The following is a 10,188-nucleotide window of genomic DNA, read 5'->3' on the forward strand; positions in this document are numbered from 1 at the left end:
TTAGGTGCTGCCAACATACACAACCTGCATTTGAACATCACACTTCCAATTTTAACAATCCTCCTCCTCCCAATACTTCAACATTTAATCATGGTACTTTTATATATATTATACACAATTCAAGCAAGCATTTTAGGCAGAACACTTAAGTTCTCAATACACATTTTACTACCCTAATTCTCATAATTAAATTCAACACAATATATACATGTATTCACTTAATTTTTACTACATATAATTCCACCACTACTTCACATATACTGCCCTTAAACCATAATTACCATAATTCATCAATTTAATTCATGATATCAAGCATCAATTCATGCACTTCAAGGCTACCAAAAATGACAGTTTGCTAAGGTCTCCAAATTTCTTTCCAAAACCCCTAAATTCAATACTTACTTACACATACATGGCAATTAATTGGCTAGCACTTCAATTTAACTCCATCAACACTAATTCTCATCAATTTAATGTAAGAAAAACTCAAAGAACATGAGCTCCCATGGCTGCCAAAAATTGCACACATCAATAACTCATCAAAACCTTCAAATTTCTTCACCATTCAACTCATCTCAACCCTAAAACAAACTTTAATGAAGCAAGGAATGAAAAACTAGCACTAACCTCAACTTGAGCTTCACAAATCCATGGAATTTCCTCTCCTTTTTGCTGTCTATATGTTGCCCATGATGTGTAGACAAACTTTAGGGAAGAAATATTGAAAGATGGAGGCTTGAATCAAGAGAGAGAGAGCTTGGTTGAGACGTCCATGGAGGTTCTTCATGGAGTTGGTTTCGGCTGGATTTTGGAGAGGTTGAAGATGACTTCATTTTCTGTCCAAAGGCCTTTTATATGTCCACTTCATGTGTAGTTAGTGCTCCACTAAGTGTAGTTTACAATTAATAAATTTCCAAGTTCCATAATTTGATTTGCCACCAACTTCCACTACTTACATTATGTACTATAATTCTTATTTTTTATGACATTTTCAAAGTTTAATATCACTTATTTTTAATGAACATTTAGGTCAAAAGTCCACTCTAGGTATCAATTGACCAAAATGCCCCTCTTCGGGTCAAATTCGGACTTTTTCGGTAACACCGATTTACTCCTTGTACCACCGATTTCTTTAATTTTCGGTTTTCGTTTATATTGACTTACTAAATTTTCTTTGACATTTCCAATGTCAATTACACCTCAGTAGACCTTTAATTATGTTCCGAAAATACTTTCCCGAGTTCCCTGCGGTCCAGGGCTAGTCAACGGTCCTCGCCGTAACTTTCCACTGCGGTCACCCATCGCTACGTGTTCAGCTCGTTTAACTTAGTCACATTTTATCTCTTTTATTTTATTTTTTTTTCATCACATATTTCATTATTTAATACTTCCTCACTGTCATTACAGTGTAGTTCCAGACATTCTGACTTTTCGGGGCAAACATTAGCTGTCGGAAAAGTAAGATGTACAGACTACGAAAATAAGAGTGTTACAAACCCCCTCAAGAGCAGCATGAAAAAGAGAAAAGTGGGAAACTTATCGGTCAAAGATCGAGTAGTAATTTGGGAAAGAGAAAAGATTTTGAGGGACCCTGAGCTTTTAAGTATGATATAGGCGGATCTTCAGGGCTGAAGCAATCAAGAGCCATTCGTCAAAGAACTAGAAGTTCCTACCCTATCCGTATCTGTGACGTTTGTGGAAAATTACATGGGGGTATTTGCTATAAGGTTACTGGAGCCTGCTTCAATTGTGGTGGAATCGGACATTACACTCGAGATTGTACTAGCGCACGTCGACTTATGCCACATACTACACCAGAGGAATCAGTCCAAGGTTCTAATTTTAGAGGCTCATTAATAGTTAGTAGGGGCAGAGGTAGAAGTAGAGACAGCACTTCGGGTAATCCTGGCACAATGGACTAACCCGAGCAGAGGAATACACTAGAAAGAGGGAACGCCATGCATCGAGGGGAAAAAGCAAAGACTTCTGATGTAGTTGCCAATACGCTCTTAACTTTTGAAAGGAAGAATTATGTACTATTTGATTCCGACTCTACTTATTGATATGTTAATGCTAGAATTATATGTTTTACTGCTATTCCTTTGCATGGAAATAAATTTTGATGTGTTAGTGATTAGTCTTTTAGGATAAGAATTGCGATAATAAGCGTGATTGGAATTAATTTTGGAAAAGTTTTTAGTGAGAGACATCTCCTAGACTATGATAAATTATAAAGTTAATTAGTAAGCCTAATTAGGTAAGGCAAGAGGACCTAAAAGTAAGTTGTAGTAATATATCTGCCCTAGATGAAAGTAAAGGTATTATTGTTGATAGATGTCAGTAGATACCATAATCAAAATAAGTTTAAGATATTAGTGGTTTTGAGAAAAATAAGATATAAGGAAGGTTGATCTATTGGGATGTATCGTAGTAACTATGCAATGTTCTTGATGTTTGTGCTGTAAGCTGCAGATTACAGCACTGACTTGGGATCTATTGTGTAGAGCTATGTACTGCCCAATAGTACACAAGAATAAGAATAGTTACAAATGGGTTTCGCTTTGGTATAAATATACCAGAATAGAGTTTTATTACTAGAACTGAGTTTGTAAATCCTAATTCGGGACTTAAAACTCTACAATTAGAATATCAAAAGATCAAGCTTGCAAGGTAGTGAGAGTTAACGACTCCGTTACCCTAGCACGAATTATAGTACATCAGGAATTGTTATGGGGCTAGAGATTTTAGTATGGTCAAAGTTTAAAAATAACACCTATAGGGCTAAGTCATCCAATCTCCGATATGGGGTTTATAGTTGTTCTAGTATTGCAATGGATCTTTTGCTCAAAGTTTAGTAAGGAACAGTATTCTATTTGTGTAGCAGTAAGACACAAAATAAAATTTTGTTCCTCTGGAAGAGACAGGATGCTATGGTTGATAATTATAACTTATAAAACAGTTAAGAAATGGTGTTCTACTAATAACAGTAATTCGATAGGAACTAGTTGGCCAGGTATTCTTTAGGAAGAGCACAATTTTATTATGTGGATCATAAGGAGTAGATTAGAATTAAAGCAAAACTTTTGAATAGCATTGGAAAAAAGAGAGTCTGGTAGACTCCCTTCTTAAGATTGAAGAATTGTTTATGGTTCAAAAAAAAAAGATACTGATCGCAAACCAGCGGAAAATAAGCCATAGGATATTGGTAGATAAAAGAAAATATATAAGTAAAAATTAGAATAGTTGGTGCAAATGTAATAAAGAAACGTTATGAATATTAATTAAAGTGTTGACTAGAATGGTCAGAGGACCAAATCAAAGTAATATTGAAGTATAGTGGATTTATTAGGGACGATAAGAGGTGCTAAATTATGACTTAACAGTCAAGTTAAGGAAGAAGATAAGATTGTGGAATAAAATAATTAAAGTTAAGTTGTGGAATGAAAAAAAATAAAAGAAACAAATAGAACAGTAAGAAATGAGAAAAACACTAGATGAGGAATTGCCACCAGGGCAAATAACCTACTTAAGACGCGTAACAATATCCCGAACTATTTTATCAAGAAAGAAATAAGTTAAACAAAAGCAAACAATATAGTGCAAAATGGCACATAGGCCTTGGTCATAAATGGAGATGTTAAGATAATGGTTATAGACCTATGGCCAATAAAGAGATAAGCAATTCATATATGATCAACAAGGTCATTTAAAAAAAAAATATATATATATATATATATATATATATATATATATATATACAAAGGAAAATAATTGCTAAAACAACAGCAAAAAAAGATTAAAATATTCTAAACTAAACTAAAGGTTGCATCAAATGATCAAGAGATTTGATAAGAAAAGAGTAAAACTAAGTTCTCACCCCTAGGATCGTACGAGGTCCTAGAAAGAGTAGATCGACTAGCACACAGATTTGCTTACCTCTAAAATTGAAATGAATTTGAATCTAACTTATGATAAAAGCTCATAAGAAACTTGGCACACGAGGTAAGCAATCGATGAGTAAATAGTATTGGTTAAAGTGCTACGGACCATTATTCCGATTATGAAGCTACGTAGAAATGTGAGAAAAATATGAGAAAACAACACGTATGACTGTTTGAGGACAGATAGTGGACACAATTTCAAGGACGAAATTATTTTAAGGGGGAGAGAATTGTAACACCCCTATTTGCATAGCCTGGTATATGTTACTGTTCCAGTGACCGGTATTGGTCCGGACAATTAAGAGGATTAGAACTATGTTTAAGACACCTAGAAAAGCCCTGATCGAAAATAAATAGTGATTACCAGATAGAAAAGTAAAAATAAGAAAAATGGAACATAAAAGGTTAAATGAGCCGAGAGTCACAACGATGGGTGACCTTCTCAGGAAATGACTGCGAGGTCAATCATAACTCAAATTCTGAACCGAAAAATGTGACACAATAGTCCTTAAGACTATTGCAAACACAGTGGAAAAGAGAAAATCATGAAAAAGAGTTGTTAAGCAGGTCAAATAATTAGGTTAGAGATTCGAAAGAAATATTGAATAACTTGCAAACCGGATTGAACCAGTGAGGGGTGATTTGGTCAATTTACCCCTAGAGCTGACTCCTGACCTAACTGCCAAATAAAATAGGAGAAAATAAAATTTTGAGAGCAAGAATTAAATTAAAGAACTAATGAAAAAAGAAATGCAAAAGAAAAAAAAAGGGAAAAAGTTTATTTACATCATGCTTACCTCATTCGATGACATCATCATGATGTCAAAATCCATTTTCATTTTCCTACAAATATTGACTAAGTCAACTAAGACTAAAAAGACTTAAAAATACCTAAAAGAAAAAAAAAACTATTTTTAGTCTTTATCTTCTTCTTTGTCGCCCCACCTCTCTCAATTACCACCATTGAAGAAAAACCATGAAAACTTGAATCCAAGCTTGATTCCCACCACTAAAACCTACTTTGACCCCAAATTAGTCCATAAAAATTTGTTAGTTCAACTTGAGGAAGCTTTAGAGGAAGGAAAGAAAAGAAGAAAAGGAAGAAATTATAGAGTTGAATTTCAAAGTTAAGGTTAGTGATTTGAATTTAAAATTTATTGTTTAATCTTTATGTTTTTAATGAAAGTAACTTATAACCTAACTTAAAATCAAAAGAAAACAATTGTTGAGGGACCAAATAAGAAATTTAGCCAGCTAGGATTAGGGTTTGAAATGAATGAGTTTGATGGTTTTGAATGATTATTTGAGATGAATTAAGTGTATAGATGTTGATTATGTACTTTAAATTCATTAATTGAATAAATTGTGTAAGTTAGGGTTCTTGGCACTTAGAGTTTGGGAGAAAAATTATAGAAAATAGTCAATGGATGTAAATAACCTTATTTGAGTTGAGAAATAGTCAATTGTGACCATTTGTGGTGTGTATGAATTGTTGGAAATAAGTTTAAATTCGGATTGGTGAGGGTCAATCTGCAGGCAGCTTGACCTAGGTCCCTTTTAGGAACCAAAACTGAAAATTTACCAACCCAATTGGTGTGAGGCCAATTGGTAATGAAACAAGACACAAAATGGCATATTTTTCATTTAGGAATCATGCCCAGAAAATGACCATAACTTAGTGAACAATTAGGCCAAATCCGGATTAGGGCACACTGACCTATACAAAAATGACTAAATGAACAATAGTTACATAAATAACCATAACTTGGCCTAGGAAGGCCCAAATGAGTTGAATTACATAGCCCTACAACTTTCATGAAGAACACCAATCCAAATTCTATCCATAACTAAGTCATTTTGCCACCCAAAGTTAATGGTCCAAAACTGCTAGAACCACTTAGGTGCCCAGAAAATCTGGGTTAAACCAATCCGGCCAGCCATGTTCAAATGGCCATATCTTGGGCTACAAAACTACAAATGGAGATTAAAAAAGAGAATTAAAGATAAGACAATAAGAAACAACTTTGATGAAAGACACTTAGCCAAATTTCTACTGTAGACAGACCAATGGAACAGTGCAAATAAGTAACCCAAAACTGAAATTTTTAGATTTAACCCTCTAGGCTTTGAATTGAATTTGGCAATCAATGCCAACAAAAATATGACTCAAAATGTGGTATGTGGGTGTAATTAGAATTAGCGTATCTAATTAGTATGAAAAAGTCAATATTTTGATCAAATAGTCAAATGAATAGTAACCACAATTACACTAAGTACAAAGAACTCAATTTTATGGGATAAATTAAGTGTATAAAATTTAATTATTTAATTTATTAATTAGAAATAAATTGAATAGATATTGAAACACTCTAGTTATGTGTTTTAGTGGGAAAAGGAGCCCTTCAAGGAAGGAGGAGAAATGGAACCAAGACAAGTCTAGATAAGAGGTTTGTGCACAACTAACTCTTTTGTTATTTTTCACTTCCAAATTGATTTGAATAAATTTATTGTATGATTTATGATTTTTATTGTGTTGAGAATTTTAACTTGTTGAATGAAATTGTATAAATTAAATGTAAATTTTCTTATGCATTTAAGGATTTATTGCATGGGTTTGAGGATTGTAAATTTTAAGTTTGATGTGTTGCCAACCTTGAGCATGAATTTATAATGATTAAATATATTAATAGTTTATAAACACTTTTATAAATAGAAATTGTTTTGAATATGATTTGAAACCATAGTTGACATGGCAATATGTTTTGAATTCTCATTAGCTTGTCTAATGAGATATCTCCTCCACTAGATGGGGTGAGTTCCTTCCTCTCTGGCTTGCCAGTTGGAGAAGAGTTTGGATAAGTACTCATATATACTAGCTAGTCATTGTTCCTCCCTTTTAGCCACGGTTATTGGGAGAGTTTGAAATGTCATGGTGTTCAACATGGCATCTATTATGAATTTTGTGTCATGGGCCCAACTGTGTGAATTGTTGGCAACGCCCTTTAAATTATGCATAGTTTGATAAATTGTGGTTGAAATAAATAATTTGTTAGTAATTTAAAATTTTGTATTGTTTCAAAATTTAAAAGAAATGTAGATAAATAGTTACTATTTGATCAAAATGTTATTCAAATGAATAATTTGCATGAATGAAAATATTAATTTCTGGATGTCATGAATTTTGAAGAATTTAGAAATTTTAAATTTTTATTTGTTATGAATTGTCAAAGCATAACTTGTGTTAAGTTTTAAATTATTAATTTATACACCACTGAGTTCACCACTCAGTGATAGCTTTGTATGTTGTCGCAGGTGAAAAAAAATATAAAGCAGCTGAGCGAGATTACTGAAAGACACTGTGAAACTATCTTCGGGTATATCATAGGTATACCCTTGCACATTAGATTTTGATGTAATTCTGTAATTATATGTATGCAATTTCATTTAAGCAGTGTATCAACTCTTCTGTAATATATTTTTAGACTGTAATCAAATACAAATTATTGTAATATTATCTTAAGACTTTATGTACTTATAAAGTTTTATACTACTAAATTTTTAATGCTCCCAAGAATGTAACTATAAATTTTGTTATCTTAATGAGATATTTCAATGTTTGATTTAATTTAAACTGTGTATTGAGTTACTTGTGCTGATTTGTGAAATGAAATTAATTAATGGAGTTGTGATTGAGAAATATATTGGGAGTGTCTTTATTTTTAGATTTTGAAGAACTATTTTCTCAAAATACAGACGGCACTCTGTCGAAATTTTTGTAAAAATTATGGAGATTTTAAATATCTAAAAATTTAATTTATGTTTGGACTTTAAATAAAGGTTTTTAATATCTGAAAAAAATTTACTCACCAATTTAAAAATGAACGAAAATTATTTTAAAATTCCTTGTAGTATATTTAATGGGTTACCGGTAAGCGAAGTACTGTAATTTATTAGGTGTACTACGGGAGCATGTTACGTCATACGAGGAGTAGGGTGTGACAAAGGAAGATCGAAGGAGTTTCTTTATGAGCTGAACACATTGGTTATGCTATGTATTAAGAGGAACTCTTAAGGAGCATCTTTATGAGCAGGGCAAATTGGTTATAGGAAATCACTGGTGACAAATCTATCTTATATGAATTGTTTGTGATGTATAAAATCATATGACTAATGCATTACATTTGTATGAATTGAATGATATGAAAAATGGAAATTGTTTGGTTTATTCACAAAGCTTTCCAAAGTTTTCCCTTTTCTCTTAACCCCAGGTGAAGTGTTGTAGGATTAGAGACATCTATCAGAAAGGGTAGTAAGAAGGTGCAGTCTAGCAAGTTTTATACGTATGTTTTGAGTTTTTAGTGGACATATAATTGTTAACTATTACATATTGTGCTTGGTTTCAGAGGTTTGTTAGTATGTATATTGAAAGTACAAGGATAGTATGTATGGTTACCATAATCTTTAAGCACTTTTTAAAATTTAAATATATATGAAGGAATTACACTTTAGCATTTAATGAATGTAATAAAAAGGCTTAAATTTCTGAGCTATTAGTAAAGAAATGTTTCATGCTCTGATGGTAGTGCCAAAGTAAAATTGCTTTAAATTTTGGTTTATATGAAACAATTAGATGTTTTTACCAAGCATTAGGTTTGTTATGGGTTCTGGCAGCTTTAAGTTAATCCGTTCCCTAGTGCCGATAACAACTCCTAATTGGGTTGTTACACCACCTTTCATTTTTGTTGACTCAACCAAATCCATGATGGAATGGCTAATGCGAATGCAGACTGCCTCTTTCAAACACATATTGCAGCATTGCTTAGCCTCGCAACTTGGCTTTGCCTCCTTCATCCAATCTCAATGCCTTCATCCAGCATCACTTATCGCATCTTATCCCTCTGTAAGACGTGACATGATTCCATAGCATATCCAATAAATTATTGAACTTCGTCTTCTGATAATCTATTAAATATACTATAAGGGATTTTAAAATAAGTTCAATTCATTTCAAGGTTTGGAGTGATGACAATTAATTATTGAAATGCTTTGAAATGAGGTTTATACCATAAATTTTTATTTTGAATTAATTTGGCATTTTTAGAATTTTACAAAAAATTTCAGCATGGTAACAGCTAAAATTCAAGAAAACAGTTCTTCTAAACCTATTAAAATCAATTTATAAAATAGATTGTACACAATTGGATTCAATCCAACTCAAACATTTCATTCCATTTCACAAATTCTAAGAAAATATGCTCAATTCATATACAAATCAAAATGAAAGTCCATATTTAATTTACAGTTTAAAAGTAATAAAATATCATTGCACTTTCACTTGTATAACTGCTCAGTTGTCTTTATATACATACAAATTAATTTATATCAAAAGGAAATTTACAAAAGGTATAACTGATATACCCAAGAATAGTCCAAATAAAGATCTAATCACCGCTATAAGCAGCTCACTTTGCTGCTTTGTCTATCTCCTTACCTGCGACAGCATAAACAAGCCATCGCTGAGCAATACACTCAGTGGTGCACAACTATAATTTTTAAAATACTATATAAGACATATTTTAACAAAGCATAACAATGAATTTTGAAATATTTGTAAATTCACCACAATCCATGAAACCAAAATCACAATTTTAATAATTGTAAATCATTCATTTCAATCACATTTTATCCAAAATATTCACAATTTAGGGGTGTTGCCAATAATTCTCATAGTTAGGAACATAACACAAAACTTCCAATCAATATCGTGTTGTACACCATAACAAAGTAATCTCACCCCAATTATCAAGGCTAAAGGGGGAGGTGACACCCCTCACCCGTCTACAGTGCAGTCGAGCAAGACATGTTACACTCAATATCGGAGTATCCTATCTTATCTTGCTTTATTCCTTTAATAATTTATTCTCGTTATATTTTAATATCAACTATTTTTCTAAGGAGAAACCAACGGAGTTTCCCCTATTCTAATACCGTTTGGCGTGTCTCGCTATTTATCTGCTTGAAAACTCAATAATATTTTCACAATAAAATCTTATCCATACTAATCATAATTATCTCATCAATTCGAATATCCTCTATATAATACAATTTTATATTCATTTCCATACATTCTTATTCATTCTCAACTCATATGTGAACATTTTCAATCTTCATTAATTTACATGATATACAATTTAATCACATATGAACTAACCGATTTATTAATTTACAACACACAAATTTTCATTAT

The sequence above is a fragment of the Hevea brasiliensis genome, chromosome 4 (assembly GCF_030052815.1).
Source record: "Hevea brasiliensis isolate MT/VB/25A 57/8 chromosome 4, ASM3005281v1, whole genome shotgun sequence".
Classification (NCBI taxonomy): Eukaryota; Viridiplantae; Streptophyta; class Magnoliopsida; order Malpighiales; family Euphorbiaceae; genus Hevea; species Hevea brasiliensis.